The following is a 24,248-nucleotide window of genomic DNA, read 5'->3' as shown; positions in this document are numbered from 1 at the left end:
CCCTTAGAACAAATCCAGCTAAATCCCTTCATTGAGAGAAGAGAAAACTGAGGTCCTCAGGGGGCACTGACTTGTACAAAGGCAACCACTCACCAGGAGCAGGGTCAGAACTAGAACCAAGGTCGTTCTGCAGAATTGATTGCTCCCTTCTAGAAATTGTGTTACTTTCATATTCAAGAGGTCAAGTCTAATTCCAGCTCAGTCCAGTGAGATCTAAAATTGGGCACTTACCAGAATCTAGCAGATAAGTATGGCATGAGATTGGGCATTTTTAATAATATTAGTACCTTATATTCTTCACAAGTTAAGGCATGCATTTGTATCCTTATGTAGAAGAAAGGTTAAATGTTTTACCCGTGGTTATACCAATAGTTAATATGACCAGGTCTTGTGAATCGAAGCAAAGTGCTTATATCACTAAACTATAGTCTCACTAATGTACCATTAGTGTATTATTACCTACAAGCTCCACGAGGGAAATAAGGATGTCTGTTTGGGTCAGTGTTGTTTCTCTAATGTCAAGAACTATTATTGTAGCCTCCCATAGCACTGTTCTTTGTAGATCACATCATAGTACCACTTCCACATGGTTTGTGTGCCTATTTAACCAATGTTTAACTCCCTCAGTACATGTTGTGTCTTGAGTCCATGGATTAAATTTTTTTCTTCTCTGTATTTCTGGCTCATAGCAGTAGGCTTGCTCCATTGTATGCACACAATGTAATTTGGTGACATGGTACTATCAAAAAAAAAATTAAATTTCAAGACAGAAGGCCTATGTTTTAAATCCAGCTTTAACAATAATTATAAGTTCTTGGGCCAGAAAGTATCTCAAGGTTCAGTTTTTTCATCTGTAAAATCACAATAGCAACAGCCAGTAAACAAATATTTTCCAGCACCAATTTCTGCGGATTTCTGTGGCCCAGGTCTTACGTTATGAGCTAGAGACACTGCTTCAAAAAAACAGAACCTACCCTTAGACTCAAGGAACTTATTCTTCCCAAAACCTTCCCTTTTTTTGCAGGTTGGTTGTGAAGACCAAATGAGCTCATCCGTTATTATTCATTTAAAAAAATATTGAATGAGCACTCACTATGTCCTGGGCATTGTTCTATGCACTGGGGATATATAGTAAGGAACACAACCCAGTCTCTTTTCTCAGGGGACTTTTACATTTTAATGGGAGAGGCAAGAAAGCCAGCAAGTAAATAAATAAGTAAACTAGAAAACAAATTGTAGTAGATTAAATATGGCCACAATTCATTGCCACTCCTCCCTTCAAGAGGTGGGATTGCTTTCTCACCCCTTGTGACTTGTTAATATCATACAGCATGAGTTCTGTCGGAGTTTGAGAGCCTTGACCTCAAGGAGCCTCACCCCTTCCATCTCACTCTCTTGGAACAGTGCCCTGAGTCAGCCATAAACCTCCTGGAGGATGGGGGGCCACATGGAGGAGAACTGATCTACCTACCTGACAGCCAGCATCAAATGCCGGACATGTTAGTGAGGCCATCTTCAGTGGACACCCCCAAATCAGTGTAGCTGCTTGAATGAGCACAGGCAAACCAACAAAATCAAGAGAAACAACAAATCTTTGTTGCTCTAAGTCACTAATTTTGGAGTGGTCTGTTATGTAGCAAGAGTTAACTACATAACAAAACAGAGTGAGGATCCCTGGGAGTCCCAGGAAAAGTGAGGGAGGTTTGCTATTTTACACAGATGGTTAGATGAGTCCCACAGAGAAGAGCTTTCTGGGGGCGGGGGGGAGGGATAAACTGGGAGACGAGGATTGACATATACACACTACTATATATAAAATAGATAACTAACAAGGACCTACTGTATAGCACAGGGAGCTCTACTCAGTACTCTGTAATGGTCTATATGGGAAAAGTATCAAAAACGAGTGGATATATGTATATGTATAACAGATTCACTTTGCTGTACCCCTGAAACTAACAAAAACATTGGAAATCAAATATACTCCGATAAATTTTTTTTTTAAAAAAAAGAAGAGCTTTCTGAGCAAAGGGAAAGACAGAGGCGAGAGCTTGGGTACACGAGAGATGAACGGCAAGGATGCCCATGTGTCTGTGATAAAGGGAGAGAGTAATAATGTCAGATTGGTCCAGAGAGTGGGGTCCAGAATGTGAAGGACCCTGCAGACCATTGGAAGGACTTTGACATTTATCTGACTTTTTTGTGTATCTCAGTCTCAAACCTATAGAAAAACCACATGAGGTAAGAAAGACCCAGAGCCAGAATTACCCAATAATTCCCTGTCTTTCATATTATTCTGTAGTGGTGTGACTGTATGTTGGTTATTCAGGGGAGGGTTTTTTTGCATCTCAAATTATCAAATATTTTGTTTTCATTAGCTCCACAGTGCATTTGGCTTAATGTTCCACCCTTGATTTAAAAAGTAAATCAATAAATAAAGCCTTGTAATTGAAGGGCATTTGGCTCATGTGCATGTTTTTCATTTGCACTGAGATAATTCAAGGAGGGCTTCTTAATAATCAGTTATAGCCAAAAAATTTTGACTTCTGTATTTTTTTAGGAAAAGAAGTGGTGTCTCTTATTCAAGCAAATGATCTAAAAGTTCTTTCCTTAAACTTGCGTGTGTGACTTTTGTGTGGGCTCTCCATTTTGTGGACAAATAGTCCTGTCCACAAAGGGCAATGTGAAATTAAACAAACCATGTGAATATGTGAAACACCCTTCAGGAAACCTGATAATATAATTCTATCTCTAAGGAATTAGAGGCAGACAAATGGAATCATATAAACATTCTCGGAAGATGAGTAAAGGAGATGTTTCCATTTCCACCCTTGGTGACAATGCCCAAATTAAACTGAAGCTGTGTCAAAATATTCCAGGAAAGCTATGAATAAATATTTCAGGGCCCATTTTTCCCCTGACTTGTATTAAGTACGCTAGCCCTTTAGTGAGGACATTTATTTAACCAAATTTTGACTACCAAGTCAAAATAAGGAGGATTTCAATGAAGTTGTGGTGGACGCTTCCTAATAATAAGCAAGAAATTCAGTTTCTGATTCCAGTTTAAGAGGTTTGATGTTTATCATTTAGGGCAGTGCTAAAACAATTATAATGTTAAAATTAGCTTGTTTATCCTTTGCTAAGTGACCAGACAGCTTCCATGAATGGAATCATCAGACTCTAAACTAAGGTGAACCTCAAGTCTTCAAAATTGAGACACAACTATAGGATGATAAAGCCTGTTGAAGCATCCCCGCCCCCACTCTCCATCCATCATCAACAGAGAGTTATTCCTATAGATTCCTAAATCCTCAATTAACCTAACCATTAAGCCCAAGGTCAACTTGGTATCTAAAATAAATATATTCCTTCTTTTTTAAAAAAATATAAGTTACTTCCAAAAAGATACTTGAAATCAATGACTTCAAGTGACTTGAGCTGGATTCTATTTGACTTGTCAGTAGTTTTTCTAGAATATTTTTAGCTTGATCATTTTTATTACATTAAAAGATAACTATCATTTGAGCATAAACAGGGAATCAAAAATAATTTCTGCTGTTCCTTTATATATTTTCCCCCAGAAGGCACTGTGAGAAGGATATAAATTCTTTAGACTCCAAGTATATCAATCACAGAGGAGAACTTTCCTCTTCCTACTATAATTTCTCTGCTCTAGTCATTTATATGAACAGACACAATGACAGCAAAATTGAAGGTCAAAACAATTTTAATGAGAACTTCCTACTTTTAACAAAAGAATATCCGATTTAATGCTAGGGTTTTATTAATTGTTTATATAAATTGGCATAAGCTAATCTCAGCTAACATGTCAATTAATTAATTCTATCAGTCAACACAAGCTAGGCACTGAAAATATACAGAGGAAGATAACATAGTCCTTGGCCTGGTGGAATTATAATCAGATATGTTAAGACACAGGTTAAAAAAAAATGAAATTTTGGAGTCACATGAGAAATGAGAAAGTAAAGGACAGAATTCTGAGGAAGCATTATTTATGAAGAAACTAGTGATAGGGTCATTCTCAGTTGGAGACTTTAAGGAAATTCCTCTGTTTATCCCCACTGTGGCCACTTAACACTGTACAATGGTGAAGAGTCTGGGCTAGAATTCAGAAACCCTGGACAATAGCCTTGGCTGCACTGGGAACTGGCTCTTTGTCCTTGAGAAAAGTGGCTTGCTTTGCTTTACCACCTTTTCAAGTTGCTATGGAGGCCAAGTAAGCAACACAGTTTGAAGGCACAGCTCTTTTTCATTTTTGTTTCACTCTAGTCTCTCACTTCTTATTTTTCTGTGGGTGTGATTTTTATACTAGTTCTCTCACTGTGGATCAGGGCAAGAGTAGCTGTACTAGATCCCTACCTCCTTCCTTAGATTCCTAGGCTCACAATTAGCACCCTGTACATCCTCCATCAGATCTGTTGCCACACGTGACCACTATTGCTTATTCAAATGGTTGTTTTCATTGCTGGACGGTAAGTTCAGTCAAGGAATGAAATCATGTCTATCTTTATCCTTAGTGCCTGTTCCATAGTAGACACCACAAAAGAATGTGTTGGCTGCCTGGTGGAATGGATAAATGGAATGAATGACAGAAGATATTTTAAGGGTAATCACTGTTGGATACTGACTGTTCTCTGAGGGAAACCACCTATGCTGTGGCAGGAGACAGCCCCTCATTCTTTTCTGAGGCACTTTAGGTTTAAGTGGCTGATTGGGGCTGGGGAAAGTGTGAAGGTCCAGGAGAGAAAGAAACAGTCGATCATTTCTGTGCCAAGTACTGCATTCATAATTATGTGCAACCTTTACAGAAACCCAAGAGCTAGGTATTAGCTCATTTTTATGGATGAGAAAATTCAGGATCTGGGAAATTAAGTAATTTGCACAAACTCGCATAACAACAATCTACAAGGTTTGACACAAGGGCTGTGCTCTACACTCCCATTTCCCAAACTTTGCAACTATAAGACTCTAGTGGCCATTGTTTAAAAGACAACTGATGCTTAAATGCAGTATCATTTATCCCTTTTCCCGGGCCATAAAGGGGCCATAATGCATGCAATTATGTTGTAGCAGGTGTGGTTGATTTCCTCCCTAAAGCAACTTATATATAATTTTTCTCTCTTATCTCTTTCTCTGTCTAGAATACAGCTAGAATAGCTGACTAATAAAACATTAAAGGCTGTGAGAATCCCTACAGAAATTGAATCTACTTAGCTTTGTTTAACCTGTGATTTCCAAACCGATTAGACTACAGAATTTTTTAAATAATGAATTTACTAATATTTCAGAAGACACTAGTCCCTCCTAGAAACTTTGTTTTCAGATATCCATCAACACAATGCTTGATTAATGACAATGAAATTGTCTTTTAGGTTTGAATATCAAAACCTGAATTGTTTTTGCACAACATTACATACAAAAAACCTCTGCTCATAGCAGGCAATTTTGACCCTGGCCAACACAGAGAGAGCAAAGGTAGATAGATATGCATGACATATAAGGTGTTTATTTTCATTCCTCTTCCCAATTCTATTTATCTGGAGAACAATAGTGGAGAAATTAAGAGGTCAGAGGCAGGAGCAAAACCTCTCCCAGACCCCTTGTCTTCTTACTGAACAAAGATGGGGCCACTGTCTTCCTTCAATCCCCCCACCACCCGTCTTCCCCTTCATGAGGGACTCATCATATTTAATCAACTTTATGGTCAGTTCCTCAGGCAGACGAGTAGCTGTCAGGGGGATGCCAACGGTTGCTATGGAAATGGTCTGTTTATGAGGCTCCTCCCTGGGGGGTGGCTTTCTGAAGTCTGATCCACCAAGTTGGCGGAGCTGTTTTACATGAATCAATAGCCAGAAGCTTAGATCGTTGGCGCCAAGGTAGAATCTCTCCCTTATCTTCTCTCTATTCTGGACTTCTTACCTCGAAAGTGAGATGACACATATTATTACAGTTTGTTTTCCTCTGCGCACCAGCTCAGTCAAACCTATGCTTAACAAGTTTAGCTAATACACTTTTATTTATGATCCACAGCTAAGCAAGTAACTTCCTGCATTATAATTTTCACACACGCCAGTTCACACTCCCAAGCAATACTTCTAGAGCATTCATTCCTGCACTGGAGTGGAGTCATTACAAAGTCTTATGGGTAAGAAAAAGTGGAGTGGGGACTTGGAGGGGGGAAATGTCTCTGTGAGGTTAGTCCCCAGAGTTGAAGGTCCATAACCACAGGAATATCTCAGTTATAAACAGAAGACGGTTGTCATTTTATTTAGCTAACATGAAACCCAAAAATAACTGTAAACAGCTCTTTAATAGTTAAAAAAAAAAATGTTTCCAGTACTTCATCCAAAGACATGTTTCGCATCCTGTTCTCTCCCCACACTCATAAGGAAAAAAAATCTATATCTTATGATCTAGGAATTCCATGTAATTTAAATCCTGATTAAAGCCATCCATCCAATTTTCAGTCATAAACTTAGTGTAAGTCACTTAGCTGCTTCAATGGGTAAAGTGGATTACTTCAATTTGAAATTCAGATGAATAGTTGTTTGCGACCAGGCAAGCTCATCTATATTCATCTATATAATGTAACCCAAACCATTAATTTAAAAGAAAAAATATCTTATAATATAGTTTTTATCACTTTAGATACTCCCTTTATTATCACACTTTAGTTAGTGAGGTGGACGTGAAGGGAGAAATAATCACTAAACAAAATGACACATTTCTTTATGAACAAGGAATTAGCAAACGTATTTTCAATATTGCTCTTTGCTTTTCTACAGAGCAATGGTGGGAAAGTTATAGTTCCTTTTTATTTTTTGGAATGGAATTTATATGTGATGAATCAGCCTATTACCAAGGTTTCATAGAAGTTTTGGATGGAATGCAGGGAAATTCTGATAGGATATGATTTTTTTCACTTACCAGTAGTGTTATTTTATTTTTCTGGCAAACCTAACCTCACTTATATAGAGACCTGCCAAATGCTACTCTTTTATGGGACTTAAGACAGTTACATCAATGCTTCAATGACTCTAACACCCTTGCACCTGTTTCACTGCATTTTTTATTTCTTCCAGTTGTGTTTAAACCACTAACACATATAGCTTGCTTCTTGGGCACTGCTCTGCAAAGAGCCAAACGCATAATCTTTCGAATATCTTCAGTATAATTTTTTAATAATGGGAGATGATTATAACTGGGATATTTTACAGCATTTTTATGATTGATAACACCTCAAGTTCATGAGTTTATCATACCTTATTTTTGATGACTTCTTTATGGAAAATATTTTGCTGAGCTGAGAATATTCAAAGCAAAGCAGAAAAAATAAACCCATCAAATACCCTGTTACTGAAAGGATGATAACAGATGTTTCTCATCCCCAGATAACTCTGGGGAGGCAAACTGAAGGGTTTCCCATGTTTCCCAGATGCTGCGTGATGTGTCTGGGTTCCCAGGATTCATCCAAATGAAGACGCACTGAGATTTGCAAATAGGAATTCCCCAGCGGAGAGACTCAGGGTAGGGAAACAGGGCTAACCAGGGAAAAAGGGTTTGCATCTGGAATTCTAAGACATCCATGGGTTGTCCTGTGTTTGAATTTAGGTCACTCTTTCTACATTTCAGAGAGTGCAGTAAAGAAGTCAGAAGAGTTCCATCAGCTGCTTGTAATTTTCTCTTTTCTGTTAAAACTTTAAAAAATTCTTAGAAATAATAGGAAAGGAAGGAAAAATAGCTGAAAGAACAAGGGGTGATATCCAAAGCCAAGGGGCTGAATTACTCAGGCCTCTTTAGTCTTTCTCACCAATATTACATCCCTACCCAATTCCAATAATATCATATCTGTGTACAAGCAGGTTGCAAACAAATACAAAAATGTTGGCTCTTCAACTCTCCATTGTGCTCATATTGTATGATTCTTCCTTGGGTGCATGCCCATATATATATGAAGAGGTAACATTATTGAGTCTTATTCTGTAGCCCTGTGATCTAAATCCTTTATATGGATTAAATTGTTTAACCCTCACAAGAGCTCTGTGAGGTAGACCCTATTAATTTTTCCATTATACAAATGAGGAATTTAGGCTATAGAGGTTAAGTTACTTAACCATTCATGCTGCTAATGAGAGAAGGCAACAAATTTTGAAACCAAGCAGTTGAATCTCAGAAGCCAGGCTCTGAAGGTCTATGGTGTCCTGCCTGATTTGGGACACCTTCATAGATTATGTTTTCTGTGAAATTGAATCAAAAGAGGAATATATCACTTGTGAATACAAGAAGCCCAAGAACGGCTTTCCCGAGACCTACGCTCTGCCACGAGCAAATTCATTCGTCTTAGCCAAATAACAATACTTTTCTGAACCTTGGATTCATCATCTGTAGACTGGCATCAGGAGAGAGGACTAGAAAAATCTTTATGTCTCTTTTCGCTCGCTGATTTCTAAGATTCTTGGATCATGTATTGTGCAACATGTAGATAACTCCAAATGTTGGAGTTTATGGTTATTCATAAACACCTTTTAATTACCCGTGGAGACCACAGCTGTAATTTACCAATGCAGCAGAGGAATGGCATATGTAAGACTGGTTTTTATTTTTGGTTCAACCTTTTACATCATCTACACAAAATAAAGTAATAGAAAATGAGCATTAAAACCCATTACATCATTTCTCAAGGAAATTTGTCATTGATGTGATCTGAAAAGAACTCTCTCCGAGCATAAGGTTGTCATAGAGATTACATCCTCCAAACATCCACTTCTCAGCCACTGCTGTCAAGAGCCGCAATTCTGGATTTATCTCATTTGAGCGTCTTGGTTGAAATCCAAAGAACCACTGAGAATGATATATCCTCTTGTGAAAGCACTTAGAATTATCTTCTTTGGAATACCTGAGGATCAGGTCTGATCCTCCGTTAATCACAGTACGTCTGATAGATTCAAATTTTTCTATTAAGCTGGCCCCCAAGACCCAGTTGAAGTGGAAAGTGGTTAGAAGAAAAGCACAACACAATAGCACAGTGAAATTATGGATGAGGTTATACTGACTCACAGGTAAAATAATGCACAAAACCCATGTATGCAAAAAGAAAAGTTTCTAAACTTAGTTCACGAGCCCGCATTTCTGACCCTTAACAGAAAAACTAAAAGTCCTTTTGGGAGAAATTGCTTAGTTCAATCCAGGACTTTTTGTGTAAATTCCGGATTGTTATCTCAGGTTCAATCCAGTTCAAAGCTCTCTCTTGGTCATTCCTTTTCTTCACCTGATCCCAATCCTAAATTCTCAAGAATGGAACAGAAGTGGGAGAGAAGGAAGCCTCTTATGCAAGCAGGGGGCCATCGCTTCACGACTGGCCACACACTGGTGTACTGATGGTGGGATTCAGTTTCCACTCTTGTCTGCTTCGTGTTATGGATAATGGTACCCAGTGGTTACTCTGCTTGGCTGCGCTGAGGGACTATTTCAGTTTCCAAGCAGCATTCTCAACATTGTTGATTCTCCTCAGACTTTTCATCTGTGAAACCAGCCAGTAATACTCTCCATGCCTGCTTTGGGAGACCTCGCTTCTCTTGACCATGTGACTTCCAGGGCCTGTGACCCAAGACTTTCTGTCAACTAATGTACACTCATCTCTTTGGCAAGCAGGCACTTCTGAATCTCCTCTGTTCCACTTGTGTGTTGCAGGTTCTGAAGGTGTTCCTGGGCAGACCTTGATACCTTCTTCTCTTTACCCTCTCTCATGTTCCAGAGCCCCAGGACACATCTGCTGGGCTCTCTCTCATCAGACTCCATCAGTCAAGAAAAATCTCCTCCTGTTCTACCCTGTGGATTTTTCCAACTTGAAGGGGATATCATTTAGGTGCTCCTCAATTGCCTTTCCTTATTGGTAAGTCTAGGAAAAATAAAATAGGCATACTCAGCTTACCTCACCCTTTTTCTCTTCCCTGGCGGTAGCCTGCCTACAACAAACAGGGGTTATTGTTTGTTCCCTGTCTGTTCCCAGAGGGGAGGCTGTGGTTTTCCAGAACGTTCTGTATCTGGATGAGGATGCCTGCTGTAATTCTGGACACAGTATTGATGAGTCAATTTTCCCAAAGATATTAGTACTTCCTCCCATATCAGCTTTGTCAGTAATAAAGGCAATCTTTTGCTGTCTCATCTGGTTTACTCTTATTTGTTAATTGGTTCAGAACTTGGTCAAAAAAGAGACTTATTACTGGTTCTGATATCAACAAACATTTTACATATCCTCTTTTCACATGGTTAATGTGTTTCTCTCCAGTTCTGTCCTCTCTCTTCAAATCTGACCAAAAGCGTGAAGACTTGAAGTAAAATTCTGGCCATACCACATACAAATAGGATAACCCCAGACAGCTGATTAATCTCTGGGCTTTAGTTTCATCATCTCTAAAATGAACATGTTAAGAATTCCTTCACAATGCCCAGAATAGCTAAATCCATGGAGGCAGGAAGTAGATTAGTGGTCCCTGGAACCAGGAGGAAGGGGGGATGCAGAGTGACTTCTAATGGGGATAGGGCTTCTTCATGGGGTGTTGAAAGATTCTGGATTAGATAGTGGTGACTGATGCACAACTTTGAGAATAGCCTAAAAAAACACTCATTTTTTAAATTGTACACTTTCAAAGGCTGGGTTTTGCAGTGAGCAAATTATATCTCAATTTTTTTAAGAGAAAAAAATAATTCCTTCACAAAATTATTAAAGGGATTCATCACGACCACTGATATGAATGGATCTCACTAGCTACTTCCACCCATAATTGTCCGTTTGGGGCTATGGTAAGAAACCAGATAGCTTTTACATCTCATTGTGAGGACTTAATGAACAAAATGTACCTTGACACTGAACCATTTCTGTTTTTCTAAACCATTTTCAGAAACATGAAAAAGCAGATACCCATGTACCAGTCCTTTTGGCACTCAGACTGCTTCTTTCAAAGATTATTCAGAGCTGGATAGGTTTCTAAGGGCATTCCATTCAGGGGCTTTTGTTTCTTTATTGAGGTATTTCTTCATTTTTAAAAGACTGAGATGTGGATTTATAATGTTCCAGGATTACATGTCTCAGCCAGAAACCAGGGAGAAATAAATTAATAATTTGTCTGAGGAGTCTATCCAAATTCTCGCTGCATTTTGGGAGCCTGAATATTCTTCCTTCTTCTCAGTCTGAAGCAGAGACTGTGAGGATGGAAGAGGCTTTATATGAAAATACAGCTACAGAATTTGGGTCACTGGGGACTAAAATACTATGTGTATGTGCTGAGCAATGCTATGCCCTGATTTACGCTGAGGGGGGTCCAAGTCTCTTTCCTAATAGACAAGCACAAATGAATCACCAGGACAGAAAAAAAAAAAGTGGTTAAAGTTTTCTGGATAAAAGGAAGCTTGGAAGAAACAAGGAAAATATGTTGTTGAGAGATTCTGTATAAGAATAACTTCAGATAACTCATCTGATACTGTATTAGCTTACCTAACTTCCTAAGGTAAGTTATTCAAATAGTTTCAAGAGTTCTTCAGCAGCCACGCTAGGCTGGGCAATGAATTATATCCAGGCAGCAGCTTAGTTTCTGCTTTAAGGACATATACTCAACTGAATTAGCCTACTCTACATTCATGTTTTATTTTTATACAGTAATCCAAGTTAAGAAATTTAAACAGAAAATTCGAAAATAGAAATAAAAAGCAGTGATCAGCTTTATGGCCATCATCCTACTATTGCTCTGTGACTACTGTTGATACTTTGTTCCCTTTGCTACTGACTTGATGTACATACACATGCAAATCCACATGAATATTTAGGTATATGTAAATGAACCCCCACACATGCACATAAAGTTACTTCTATAGTTATCAGAGTGGAATTATAAATGCCCTGTCCTGTAACCTGCTTTTTCACTTAACAATATTTCAGACCATTTTAAACATCATTTCATTCAGGCTGATATCATTTTGAATGTGCCATGATTTATTTGACCAATCTCTAATTAATGGGCATTTAGATTGTTTCTAATTTAAGAGGACGTAACAGAATTGAACATCCTTTTATACATATATTTGCATAAATACTTGTCTAATTCATTATTTGAGTTAAATTCTTAGAAGTAGAATTAACGGATGGAAGTGAGTGCATATTTTTATAGCAATGTTGTCAAACTGCCCTCCAGAGAGATGTACTAATTAATACTTTTAACAGCAGGATTTGAGAGAAGCCATTTCCCCCAAGTCTTTGCCAAAACTGGATTTTCCCCTTATTTTTAATGCCTCACAGTCTGATATATCTTCTTTAAATATTCTTTAAACAAAATCCAGCAAGTAGCCACTACAATCTAAACTCCTCAATCACAGGGAACCAGCAAAGTGTCCTATAAGAATGGTTTTGGAAGAATTTAAAACTGGGTGAATAAGCAACAAATTTGTCCCCAAATCTCTTGTAGTAGTTATATCTTGTAAGAAATTCTCTTGAGCAAACTTCTCAGCAGGAAATTCTGTTTTAGGCTGCAGGGAAATTCTGAATTTTGGTCATCGATCAAAATATTAGTTCTACTTGCTGAAAGAAAGCAAAGCCAATGAGTCTAAATATTTCACATGCTACATGACTACTTCTAGTAAAAGATTTATGTTTTTTTTTTTTCAGAATTTCTTTATTGAATTATAGTTGATTTACAATGTTGTGTTAGCTTCTGGTGTACAGCAAAGTGATTCAGATAGATATATATGTACACACACACATATGTATATTCTTTTTCATATTCTTTTCCATTATAACTTATTACAAGATATTGAATATAATTCTCTCTGCTATATAGTTCGTCCTCATTGGTTATCTATTTTATATGTAGTAGTTTGTATCTGCTAATCCCAAACTCTTAATTTATCCCTCCCTCACACGTCTTTCCCCTTTGGTAACAATAAGTTTGTTTTCTTTTTTGATTACCACGTGTAAAATTTGTGATGGGAATTAAATTAGTCATGAATTCATTATATCAGTATTGTGGAAAGGATTTGGAATTAGGAGAACTACATCTGTATATCACTGATTCAAATGATGAAACTGCATTTGACATTCAAGAAATATAAGTAGATTTAAAGTACCATTAAGGAGCTGTAATTGTTAATCCGGGGCCAAGATACTGGCCACATAATTTGGACTCTGATCCACCCATGTATGTAACTGACTCATAGTTATATGATATGGTTAAAGGAGGAGTGAGATATTTGAAACCTACTTTTCCTGGAAGATGAGTAGGAAAAAAAAAAAAAGTGCAAAAACACCTGGAGATGTCTGTCTCCATTGTCTTAATCTTATGAAAACATGCATCTTGATAGTAAACATTTTAAACATCTGCAACTGTAAATTCTATGCCACAATATTCCAATATCATAAAAGAAGCCTTTTACACATTTTAATCTTTTACCAAATCACTTCATTGAAGTAATATGTTTTTGCTTTCAAATCTGATGCAGCATGCTATAGACTCTTAGGAAGACAGCCATAATAAACTGTCACACTTATTATTTTCTACCTCTTTCCATGATGTAAATGATCTAAAAGCACCATAGCAGAAACATACACAGGAGAGGCTGGAGGCAGACACATGCTATGCTGGGAACGCCTGCTGGACCACTTGAGCGGGCAGCTTACAATATGGAAAACAGGGACGTAGTCCCTGCTTGCAAGTCCGTGTGTGAGAACATAAATCATTAGTTTCCATTTGCAAACAGCATAAGGAACCTCCTCTCTGGCTCTCATGGTTTAAAGCAAAACACACCATGGTGATGTAGTGACCTGTCAGCTAAAGTACATTTTTTCATTTATCAAATCATTACTCATAGCAATGGAGAGAGCTTGGACTGTTCGGCCACTTAGGTCATACAGTTCCCCCTCCTGGCTCCTCCCGACTCTTACAAAGCCACCCGCTCCCTCTTCTAACTTGACTGCCCTGTTTTCTGATTGCCAGCTTGGTGGGAACCGGCTAAAGCCTATGAGTTCCCCTGCCCAGTGCATCCTTGTTCATTTGATCTCTGATGACCCTGTCCAACTTGAATGTTAGAAGAATTCTCATGTTCAGAACCATAGTTTCAGTGTAGACAGAATGATCAGAAATAGATCCACTAAGGAAAAATAAATCACCGAAAATCACTGTTGACTTTACTTTGGGGCATTATTTTACCGTGGCTATGAAGGGAGATTCTTCATTTCTGCCCCTTTCTTCAGTAAGATTGATTACAAAAGTGGCCTCAATTGTCCACATTTCCCAGTTGTATCCAAATCCTTTGCAGTGAGATTATGGATCTCCTCCCTTCAATAGGTGGAAGTGGGATGGAATAATGGATACAAGTAAGAGTTTGTAAGTCAAACATTTACTGTAAAAAAAAATTTCAAGTGAGATGAATAAAGCTATAAAAGAGAACAAAATAATGCTAATTGCAGCAACATAGATGGACCTAGAGATTGTCATACTGAGTGAAGTAAATCAGACAGAGAAGGACAAATATCGTACAATATCCCTTATATGTGGAATCTAAAAAAATGGTACAGATGAACTTATTTGCAAAACAGAAATAGAGCCACAGATGTAGGGAATGGTCTTGTGGTTACCAGGGAGAAAGAAGGGGAGGAATGAATTGGGAGGTTGGGATTGACATATACACACTGCTGTATATAAAGTGGATAACTAATAATCACCTACGGTACAGCACAGGGAACTCTGCTCAATACTATTTACAGCATTGAAAATCAACTATACTCCAATAAAAAATTAAGAAAAATAAAGTTATAAAGGAACTGTGATAGGAAGAGAACGGGTGAATTTAAAAGCAGTTTTGACCTTGTCACTCCACTGCTTACAACTTTTCCATAGCTCTCCATTATTTCTGATGGGTTTGGAGGTCGGGGGTGGTGGTTGCTATGGATTACAGGAGTGATAGAGGAAGAGTTTAGAACAGAAGTCTAGTGAGGAATTGAAATTTAGATTCAACTAAAATTAAATGTTTTCTTCTCTGCAGCAGAAACGTTCCCCCGCAGTAATTCTGTGACATGGTTATGACTTACTGTACAGAACGAACTAATGGGCCAAGTGATTGACTCCTTGTCATCTTGCTAGTTAGTGACTGTGCAGTTACTCGAATTTGGAAACCGGATTCCAAGGGCTTCTTTATTTTTATGACACTAGAGTTGTGTTTGTGTTGTAGTTTTTTTTTTTTTTAATGGACTTAAAAAATATTTATTCCAATCAGAATTGTGTTGTAGTTTTAATCAGCTACTCTGTTCTTGTTGAAAGGGTCATTGAGTCATTGAGACAGACCACACACTGCGAAGCTCAGACAGTAGCAACTAAGAGTCTCAGGCCTGTGCTCTGCCCTCATCCGCTAAGGCCACTCTTTTTAGTGGAGAGAGACAGGGACTAGGATTGAAAACAAAAGCAAACGAAAAACACCGGAGTTTGAGTCCTGCTTCTGTCGCTTACCTCCTACTCGATCTTCTCCCCAAATAATTTCACTGGTAAAATGGAGATAATCCCTTTGTTAGAAAACTCTTGGTGTTGGGCTTCCCTGGTAGCGCAGTGGTTGAGAATCTGCCTGCCAATGCGGGGGAAACGGGTTCAAGCCCTGGTCTGGGAAGATCGCACATGCCACGGAGCAACTGGGCCCGTGAGGCACAACTACTGAGCCTGCGCGTCTGGAGCCTGTGCTCCACAACAAGAGAGGCCACGATAGTGAGAGGCCCGCGCACCGCGATGAAGAGTGGCCCCCGCTCGCCGCAACTAGAGAAAGCCCTCGCACAGAAACGAAGACCCAACACAGCCATAAATAAATAAATAAATAAATAAATAAATAAAAATATTGTAACAAATTCAAATAAAGACTTTAAAAACGGTCCACATCAAAAAAAAAAATCTTTAAAAAAAAAAAAACTCTTGGTGTAGTACAAAAGCCAAATAAGATCACGTAAATTAAACAAGGTAGTAGCTAATAAAGCACTGCATGTAAATTAATTGAATTCCGCCTACTGATTTTCTTTGTCTGCTCTGTACTTTCCCATCCTATGAAGCTTTCTTGAACTCTGTCTCTCTCAGTCCCAGATTTGCCGAGCTCAGGTGGCACCAACCACTCTTCCTTTTCTGCCCTTGCTGTACCCAGTACCTGTTTCAGTCATAACACCGAAAATCTTGATATCAGTTACTTATGGGGAGTGAATGGAGCCAGTTCATCCCTGCATCCCCAGCACTTAGTGCAAAGCTTGGAAAATAACGGGTATTCAATAAATACTGTAGAACAAATACATGAATGCGTACAATGTAAGGCATACCATTATTATTTTGTATTGCTCTATTGAAGCTTTCAAGGACAGAGCAGATATGGGTTCCTGGAAATTTGATAGTAATTTTAAAATCAGAAAACTATCTTTCACATCCATCGAGTATTTCTAATGCATACAGGTATTATATTTTAAATAGTGTTTAAGTTGCAACATAATCATTTCAAATTTTAGCATGAGAACCTCGCTCTTTGTGTGTCTGGGAAGGAAACTTCCAGTGTTGATTAAGCTGAGAGACTTATCCAAAAATAATAAAGCCACCCAAAATGAGTACTTACTTAATCAAACACAGAAGTCAAGCATAATTGCTCTGTAAAATAGTTTAAAATTTAGCTAATGATATTTCCAAACCTTAGCTGATTTCTTTTTTTAAACAGGTGATATTTGAAGATTGAGATTAGAGGCTGTGAAAGAAAGTATTTCAATCATTTGAGGAAGAAAAAGAGCAATCTTGATAAAACAGATGACAAATGTAAACTTCCCCGGTTCTTTAGTGCAGTAAACAAACTCAGTGTGCAGAATTCAGTGGTTCAGGACATCAACTGTAGCAAATTCCGTAAGTGTTATGATTGATCAAAATAAGAAGCTGCAACAGAGTTGCCACTCATGGGTAAAATCTGTCAACTTTCCAAGAGTGGCTGCTGGAAAACAGCCCAGGGCAGCAGCAGGCTCTGGCAACTCTTAACACTCCAGCTGGGGCTGCAGCTTCAGAAGCTCGCACAGTAATTACAAATTATGATTGTGTTTTCCCCTAGAACATACTCCTGAGATACACACCTTAGGCAACTCTATCTGAGGTCCCATTGATAGTCATCTCCTTCCCACCCTTGGGAGTCCAGGAGATGCTGGACCACAGGCAGCCTCCTGCAGTGAGTGAATCTTGTTACCTCATTGGAGAGAGAACGAGAGGTTCCTTTGGTGCCTCAAATCTCTCCTGGCTGCTGGCTGAAAGGGGTTAGGGGGCGCTAGGAAACACAGGACTGACTCATCCTGATTTTGCCTCCTTTCAGAAAGGGAGACAGCTTGCCTAGAGATAAGTGCTCAGGACTATGGAGGCAGCCAGATTTGTGTTCAAATCTCAGCTCTGCTATCCCTAGCCGGGCAAACTTCACTTAACCATTTTAAGGGTTCATGTCCTCATGTATAAAATAAGGAGCACAGATTCTGACCACTTAGAGATACCATGAGACTTAAGTGTGGTATTATTCTATGTAAACCTCTCAGCTCAGTGTCTAACATACAGAAATTGCACAGTGAAAGGGCAGAATATGTGAGGGAGAAAAGGAAATTTAGGTGAACGAGAAGGATTTATGTCCCGGGCATGGGACATTCCCATGGTAAGCTTTGTCAGCCACAACCAACATGCTGATGACGGATGCCATCTTGTGCTTCCTTAAACATAATTAAGGCAGGTTTGTTCCTCCCAAAACTGCAAGAATATATCTTAGGGGAGACAGTAAAGGGATGATATGAGAGAAAAAAATTACAGGACTGGAAATCAAGAAATCTGATTCTAGGGCTTCCCTGGTGGCGCAGTGGTTGAGAATCTGCCTGCCAATGCAGGGGACACGGGTTCGAGCCCTGGTCTGGGAAGATCCCACATGCCACGGAGCAACTAGGCCCGTGAGCCACAACTACTGAGCCTGCGCGTCTGGAGCCTGTGCTCCACAACAAGAGAGGCCGCGATAATGAGAGGCCCGCGCACCGCGATGAAGAGTGGCCCCCGCTCGCCACAACTAGAGAAAGCCCTCGCACAGAAACGAAGACCCAACACAGCCAAAAATAAATAAATAAATAAATAAATAATTTTTTTTAAAAAAAGAAGAAATCTGATTCTAATCAGGATTGGACCATGAAACCTTCTGTGAACATGGATACGTTTCTTCATTTCTGGGCTTAGATTTCCACTTCTGTCAAATGAAGAGTTTGGCGTAGTCGATGGGGTTTTCAGCTTGTATTCCTCAGAGCCCTAGGATTGCTGATGCCCTGTGAGAGGACGGGGAGCAAGGCAACACAACCGGTGGAACCTTGCACTTTCATACACAGATCAGGAAAAAGTAGCTTTGCTTTGATTTCTTATAAGCATTGGTGATTCCCATAATGTTTCTTTTCTTTTCTTTTTTCGGCCACACCATGTGGCTTGCAGGATCTTAGTTTCCCCAACCAGGTGTTGAACCCTCAGCAGTGAAAGCGTCAAGTCCTAATGACTGGACGGCCAGGGAGTTCCCCATAATGTTTCTTTAAATATTGAGTCCTATTCCTTAAACAGTGTTTGAATAGCACTGAACTAGATAATCACTGTAAGAGGAATCTTTAATTTGAACCAATTATGTAATTTGTGCGGCCCGGTTCAAAAGTAAAATGTGGAACCCCTTGTTCCAAAGGCAGTACAAAAGTTTTTTTCATTCCTTAGGCTTGCTCTCTCTTTCTGTCATGGTGGCTTTAATTTTTTATTTAATCTTATGCTCCCTTGGGCACAGGGATATTCAAGGGTGAGTCAGACCCTCACAGGCACTCAGGGCCCCATCCCACTACTCAACACGCAGAGTATGTGCACGTCACCCCAACCCTCCCTGTATCCACGCCAAGCCCCCATGGCAGGGGATGGGGGAAGGTTGTGAAGGGTGACAGTGGTTGCTGGGTGGAGGAGAGGGGCAGGTGGTTAAGAGGAGGCAGGGAGGCAGGATGGAGGGTTTGCTGAGGCCACAAGCCCCTGGTTCATGCTCACTGCCCCATCAAACTTTACCTACAAAAACCGCATCCAAAGATAAAATTGTCACGCATTTCAAGATGGTGTCCACAAAGCATTAAGCCTCAAGGACGAGCTTCCTTCTAAGTGTGGGTTCCTGTGCAAGTGCACTGGTCACATGCCTATGAAAGTGACTCTGGCTTTAATAATAGTTGAATATGAAAATTAAATCTCAAAACAATTATTCTAATCTAGTGATTTGAGTCCATTTTTGCAAGAGACTAGACTACAGACACAGATATAGAGAGTATCAGTTGAATATTATCAGTTGTGAAGAGGGAAAAACGAAATGAAACTTGTTTTCAATTCAAAACAAGTAACTATTAACATAAGAACAACTACTATTGTTTGGGAAACTACTTAAGGTATTCATTAAGATTAATATGACCCCAAACATTCACACTTTGAATTCTGTAATTCTTCCTGGTTATCTCTACAAAAAATGTTATCTTTTTTCAAAATTTTCTCAGCTAACCACCTACATAATGTTTTCCTGTTCTCTCTAGGTTTTTGCTAGCTGGCTGCCTTACTACCATTCTGTTCTCTTTCTTCATTCTTCTCCCTGGACTAAACAATCTGAAACTTGGGTTCTCTCACTGTGCCCTGACCCATCCTTCCCCAGGAACACACATCAATATAACTTTCCTTTGATCTATTGTTCAGTGCCCCCTCATTAATCTCCTGGTTGATAGACCTACCATTAGAGTCCCATTTGCCAATGTATACATTTACCTTGAACACTCAAGGAAGAAGGAAACCCCATATGCCCAAAATACAAATACAGATACAATTGCAAAGAAGGCTATTTCTCCAAACAGGTCTTGGTCCAACCAATGCACATGCAACAGCTCATAGGTAAGTACTAGTTATCTGCAAATAGGCTTATCAACCCTATCCAAATGGGAATAGACATTTAAAGCTATTCAAAACTAGGAGACTTACTGGCTCTGACTTTAGATACATGGGATAAACAAACATTGCTCAAACCAGTTCCAACTCAATCCCAGCCTCAAGATTAAAGCCTAAATTGCTCACGTGTCCCTCTGTCTGAATCACTAACAGGCTTCTGTCAAAGTACATGCATATTTGAGTTGTTTTTGAAGGGTACTTTATAGACTTTCATAATGCACCAGCATCATTTAGCCCAATTGCAGACAGATCTATTTGTTGGTAAATAGGCTGGTTTCTACATATAGACTCATGTACATGCACATAGTGTTGAAAAATTGAATGCAGTTCTTCTTTTGTCTTTTGTTTGCATATATTACATGAATTTCATTTTAAAATTTTAAATAAGGCAATGTAGATATTAATAGAGCTTCATTCTATGGGCATAATTTGAAAAAAGTGTGACCATTTATGTAATTTAAAATTGGTGGACCAAGTGATTAAGGTAAATATGCAGGGAAAATGACCATCCTTTATCAGGATTTGTTTTGTATTACTCTGAATTTTGGATATCACAATGTTTTCAGAAATACATCCCATTCATAATATGTGATGGCTCTGTGTGTGTGTGTGTGTATGTTTTAAAAAGAGCCTTTATTTACTATTGAAAAGCAAAATGAGAATTCCAATAAATATTTTTCACAGCACTTACTAAGCTCTTCACTGGATAGGAAAGAAAATAAAAATGAATGAGATTATGTACATGTAGCCAAAGATTCTAATAGGAATTTTCTTTTATTCCATAATAGTAATCAGGATATATTTTCATGAGAAAATACATGCTTAGTTTCTAAAACCTGAAGGTTAGCAATACCTGAACACTTGCCAAATTATGAAAAGTTAGAGGCTCTTCTCTGGTATTAAGCATCAACACTTAACAATGCCATCGGGATGTCTTCATGTGTGGGAAACATGAAGATGAGTGAAAGACTAAAGACCTTGTGAAACTCAAGCACTTTTTGCCTCCACCTAGATCAATTAGTCTGCAAAGCATTTAAGAAGACGCAAGTCTTGTGAGAAGACAGATGTAATTTTACTCTTCACCTTGAGTTTTTTACCTGTGTATGGATGGCTGAATATGTCATACTTTATATACTGCTACATCTCACACACAATTAAACAAGGAAATTGGTTTCTGCTGTGTTTAAAAAGAGATCTGCGGCTGACTAGCCCTGATTCATCAGTAGAATCTCCAAGCTGTCTATACTCTGTTTTTCCTACACGGGATGAGCATAGATTCCTCTATATTAGAATCTTAGTTCTGTTTTGTTTTGTTTTTTTAACATCTTTATTGGAGTATAATTGCTTTACAATGGTGTGTTTGTTAGTTTCTGCTTTATAACAAAGTGAATCAGCTATACATATACATATATCCCCATATATACAATGGAATATTAGCTATAGAATCTTAGATTTAAATATTAAAAACTGGCAAGACTACTTTGATACCTACAAGGCAAAATGATGCAGTGATTCTGTGCGTGGACTTTGGTATTGCATGTTTTGTGTTCAGCCCTGATTCTGTCACTTATAGCTGTGTGGCAATGAGAATCACTTACTTCTCTGTGCTTCAGTCTCGTCATCTATGCAACGGGGATAATAATAGTACTACCTCACAGGGATCTTGTTTGTGTTAAGAGGACAGGGCTTGGCAAATAGTAAGCCTATAGCCAGTAGTAACTGTCATAATTAATGTTGGTTAACTTTTTATTTTCCTTTTTATTTGATGTTAACTGACTGAGCACACGGCAACTCTCAAAAGGAATAAAGTCACTACAGTTGCTTGTCTATTGTTTATATACTAGTTCTTAATTCTGAGAATAATCTTGAGGTGCAAATTCGTACAAGCTCCCTTCTTTTGCTTCTAAACAATTTCTCCAGTTGGCAGCATGTGTGAAGAAGAATTTAATAAATATTTTATAAAGGATAGGGGTGTGGCCCTTCAGAATTGTGTTTCTAATTGCAGGTGCAGAAGTATAAACCATAACTTTTGTGTGGATTTCATGAAAATTGAGAGTTGATATTTAAAACAATGAATATATTATATTAGAAAAAAAATATTTTTTCCTTATTATCCTATAGAGTACTGCATTTACTGTTTTATTTTCACCTCTTATTTCCTTAATATTTTCTGTATATTATAGGGGGTTGGAGAAATATATTTTGCAAGTGTTTGAATCTAGTTAGTTGGCCATCAAAATTAGGTTCATCTTTGAGACTACGAACCTTGAACTAAAAGAAATAACTCACCCAGAGTTGCACAACTGATGATAAACTTGAATGCACTTTGTATCAGTCAGGATTTAGTTGCAAGAGACAGGAAATACTATTTTAAGCAGAAAAAAACTTTAATGATAGCAACTAAAATTTTTATTGAGTACTCCTTGTGTATTAGACTCTGCTCTATGTTATGTATATGTGGGATTTAGTCCTCACAACAGTCCTAGCAGTAAGTGATTTCCTTACTTTACAGATGAAAAGCCTGAGGTTCAGAGAATTGCTGAAAGTAACACACTACTGATTAGCTGAGCCAGGATTTCAACCCAAATAACCTGGTCTCAGTGCGTATGTACCCAATTACTATGCTCTCCTGCCTTTAAGTACAGAGAACAAGGTACTTAAGGGCACTTTCCAAATTCCTGACAGGACTGGAAAAGCTGTGACTCCAGGATTGACTTCCAGGATAACACTGCAGAACTGACCTATGAAGGAGATGGTTAGCTCTAGCACGGACACGAGCTGGAGCATTGGAAATAATGCCTGCCTTCAGAATAATAATGTTCCATGTCAAGAGACAAGTGACCACCTCTCAAATTATTGTCTCCAGAGCTTTGCTCTGTCTACTATGTTGCACAAGCAAAACGGGTGTCTCAGATCCTGCTGCCTTTCTCCATACTTCCATTTGGAATTCAGTTTCACTGCCAACAACTGCACCCAATTGGCAGAACTGAAATCACATCTGGAGCATCTCACAGTTTTGCAGCCTGTGAGCCTGGAAAAAACACCCGAAGAAGGGTGGAAAAGATGTCAAGAAAGCCAATTTAAAGTATCATGCAAACACTTTAATAGAATTTCTCCTTTGCTTCAGCATTTTCTCACTGTTCATATGAAGTATTATTTCAAGTAAAATAATGTGGATGCTTATAAAATAGAAAGAGGAAAACTTTATTAGAGATTAAAATGAAATGTTTTGTTTCCTGTTTCCTTTCCCTTCACATTTCAGTGGCAGATAACAGATAAAGGTTCTTCAGTCTTGCAGAAGGACATAGAAGCTGTGATAGTCGCAAAATAACAACTTGGTTTTCTGCCTTTTTCAAGCTGTTTTGACATATCAATATCAACAATTTCTAGATGTAGGAATTCTGCAAATAAGCTAAACAAAGAGGAAGGTAAGAGAAAGTTGGATGATTTAAAAATCAAACATTACCAAAGCCCTTCAAATGTATTCTTGTCAAATGAAAAGCAATGTGTTTCTGCTCTAAATCTATAGCTCTCAAAATGTGGTGTGCATTACTCCATTCTAGAAACCTTTTAAAAATGCAGATCACTTGGCCTTACTGAAGATTTAATGAATTAGAATCTCCAAAACTTAGGGCCCAAGAATCTGCATTTAAATCACCTCAAATCTTTAATATAATACTTTCTCTGCCTGGGCACCAGTTCATCAGCTACTCCTCTGCTAAAAGCAATAGTTCATATTTTCAGGGAAGGAAATATCTGGTGGTGGTAGTGGGGAGAAGAATATCACACAAATATACTTATTTTTTCTCTTAAAATGGATGTAAGAGTAAATATGGCAAATAAAAATAGAATGTGGAAAAGTGGGAAGTAAGCTTATCTAGTAATTAAACGTTATTTAGGTTTTATAACTTTAATCAAAAAGAGCACTTTCAAACAATGTGTTTTTTTTTTTAACATCCTTATTGGAGTATAATTGCTTTACAATGGTGTGTTAGCTTCTGCTTTATAACAAAGTGAATCAGTTATACATATGCATATGTTCCCATATCTCTTCCCTCTTGTATCTCCCTCAAACAATGCATTTAAGCTTGCCTTTTCTCCTAACCTCAGGATAAAGGCATCTCCTATATAGGGAAGAAAAAAAGACCCTTTTCTAGATTCCCTCTTCTGCACATGTTCCTTTCAACATGCTATTTTTACTTGACTTTATTCTCACCCTCAAGAAGC

General features: G+C 38.4%; 1 long non-coding RNA gene across 2 annotated transcripts in view; it reads right to left on the bottom strand.

Annotated features, from left to right (window-relative positions):
• The window catches only part of LOC309646696, a 102,667-nt gene that overhangs the window by 9,075 nt on the left and 69,344 nt on the right, over window positions 1-24,248 (bottom strand). The window contains exon 4 of one of the 2 annotated variants that reach the window (XR_014255536.1): window positions 1,785-9,919. The exons of the other annotated variant lie outside the window; for it this stretch is intronic. This is a non-coding gene — a long non-coding RNA (uncharacterized lncRNA). Of the gene's footprint in view, window positions 1-1,784; window positions 9,920-24,248 lie in introns of those variants that run through there. 2 annotated transcript variants of the gene reach the window in all.

The sequence above is a fragment of the Balaenoptera physalus genome (genome assembly GCF_965194825.1).
Source record: "Balaenoptera physalus genome assembly, chromosome: 17".
NCBI lineage: Eukaryota > Metazoa > Chordata > Mammalia > Artiodactyla > Balaenopteridae > Balaenoptera > Balaenoptera physalus.
The sequence above is the reverse complement of the archived record's forward strand: the minus strand, read 5'-3'. Positions and strand labels throughout refer to the sequence as shown.